The sequence below is a fragment of the Pongo abelii genome, chromosome 7 (assembly GCF_028885655.2).
Source record: "Pongo abelii isolate AG06213 chromosome 7, NHGRI_mPonAbe1-v2.0_pri, whole genome shotgun sequence".
Taxonomy (NCBI): Eukaryota; Metazoa; Chordata; class Mammalia; order Primates; family Hominidae; genus Pongo; species Pongo abelii.
Genome location: NC_071992.2, coordinates 110,973,310 through 110,976,029, shown reverse-complemented (window position 1 = coordinate 110,976,029; position 2,720 = coordinate 110,973,310).

Below are 2,720 nucleotides of genomic sequence, written 5' to 3'. Positions count from 1 at the left end.
AAAGTAGATTTAGTCCAATAAGATATCCTTAATTTTTTTGTGTATTGCAAATTTTACAAAATATTTTATTTTAAAAAGAATTTATTGCCCCAAACTGGAAGCAATCAAGATGTCCTTCATTAGGGCCAGGTACAGTGGCTCACGGTGGCTCTCAGCACTTTGGGAGGCTGAGGTGGGCGGATCACTTGAGGTTGGGAGTTTGAGAACAGCCTAACCAACATGGAGAAACCCCGTCTCTACTAAAAATACAAAAATTACCCAGCCATGGTGGCAAGTGCCTGTAATTCCAGATGCTCGGGAGGCTAAGACAGAATTTCTTGAACCGAGGAGATGGAGCTTGCAGTGAGCCAAGATCACACCACTGCAGTCCAGCCTGGTGGATAGAGCGAGACTCCCTCTCAAAAACAAACAAAAAAAGATATCTTTCAATAGGTGAGTAGACAAACTGTGGTGCATCCATACAATGGATGCCTGCATGTATTATTCATCAATAAAAAAGAATGGGCTATCAAGCCACACAAAAACATGGACAAATCTGAACTGCACACTGCAAAGTGAAAAAAACCAGGTTGAGAAGCCTGCAAATTGTATGATTCCATTTATATGACATTCGAAATGATGCAAAACTAAAGAAACAGTAAGCAGATCAGTGATTGCCAGAGGTTCTGGGGAAGAGGGGAAGGCTTGAATAGGTGGAGTACAGGGGATATATATATATATATATATGTATATTTTTTTTAACAGAGACAGGGTCTCACTGTGTCATCCAGGCTGGAATGCAGTGGCACAATCATAGCTCTCTGCAGCCTCAAACTCCTGGGCTCAAGCAATCCTCCCCACTGAGCCTCCAGAGTAGCTGGGACTACAGGTGTGTGTGATCATGCCGGGCTAATTTTCTTTTTCTTTTTGTAGAGACAGGGTCTCATTGTGTTGCCCAGGCCGATCTTGAACTTCTGGGCCCAAGCGATCCTCCTGCCCTGGCCTCAGGAAGTGCTGGGATCACAAGCATGAGCCACTGCGCCCAGCCTGGGATTTTTTAAAGGCAGTGAAACTATTCTGCATGATTCTGTGGTGGTGGATACATGACATTATGCATTTGCCAAAACCATAGAAGTTCTCCACACCAAGAACCCACACCAAGTTCTCCACACTCAATGCATGCAAGCATATCAGCTGCAGAGCCATGCCTCAGGGGACCGACTCCAGCCAGAACCCTCTGAAGCTCTCTCCACTCCAGTGGCCCCATGATGCCTGTGGCCTCCATCTCCACCTTTGAATCTCTCCATGGGCTCCTTTGTCCCAGGCTCACTGTTTAGCCTCTTCTCTGCCTCCTGGGTCTGCTTTATGAGTGGCATCCTATCTGTGGTCCCGTGGCTGCTGCTCACTACCTTCCTTCCGCAGCTCTCAGCTTCTTTTCCTGCTGCTAGCTCCAACTACCAAGGCAGATGTGATTGACTTGGCTGGTCCCTCTCCATGAGCTCCATCTCGGGGGGCCGGCCATGCACCTGAGACTGGCTTGCCTTTGGCTCATTTAGAAGCAGGATGATGAGATCCACAGCAAGCCCACCCGTGCCTAAGAGCTTGCTTCTGGTCACCCTTGCACGCTTGAAGGGACAGGCACTTCTCATGACCTTTACAACCCAGAATAACATCCCCCTGGGAAGTGTCCTAACACTACTCCTCGTCTTCCACAATTGAGAGTTCTATGTTTCTCCTGTCATGGTAGAGTAGTGCCCTCTTGTCCAAGGTTTTGCTTCCTGCAGTGTCAGTTACCCATCATCAACTGCAACTGAAAGTACTAAATGGAAAATCACAGACATAAAGACTTTGTAAGTTTTAAATTGCATGCTGTTCTGAGTTCTGAAATCTCCTGCCATTCGCTCTGTCCTACCTGGGACATAAATCATCCTTTCGTCCAGCATCTCCATGTTGTAGACGTTCCTATCCCTTAGTCACTTAGTTAGTGACTTAGTCATCTCAGTTACCAGATAGAAAAAACATAGTATATATAGGGTTTGGAACTATCCAAGGTTTCAGGCATCCATTGGAAGTCTTGGAACATATTCCCCACAGAGAAGGGGGAATGACTGTGCTTACAAGGCTGTGTTGTTCTTGCTTCTTTTCTTATTTGTCTCCCTCCCCAGACTGTAAGCCCCTTGTATTCATTTACTAAGGCTGCCATAAAAAAATGCCACAGGCTGGGTGGTCTAAACAGAAATTTATTCCTCACAGTTGTGGAAGGTAGAAGTCCAATATCAAGGTGTCCCCAGGGTTGATTTTTTTGAAGGCCTCCCTCCTTGGCTTGTAGATGGCCATCTTCGCCGGGTGTCTTCACATGTGTGCACGTCTGTGGCTTCATCTCCTCTTCTTATGACATCAGTCATAGTGGATTAGGGCCCACTCATATGATTTCACCTTAATCACTTCTTTAAAGGCCCTGTCTCCAAATACGGTCACACTGTGAGGTACTGAGGGTTAGGACCTCAACAAAAGCAAAAACCAGGTGCTATGAATTTTTTTTCTTTCTTTTTTTTTTTTTTTTTTTGAGACGGAGTTTCGCTCTTGTTGCCCAGGCTGGAGTGCAATGGCACGATCTCGGCTCACCACAACCTCTGCCTCCCATGTTCAAGCAATTCTCTTGCCTCAGCCTCCCAAGTAGCTGGGATTAGAGGCATGGGCCATCACACATGGCTAATTTTGTATTTTTAGTAGAGACGGGG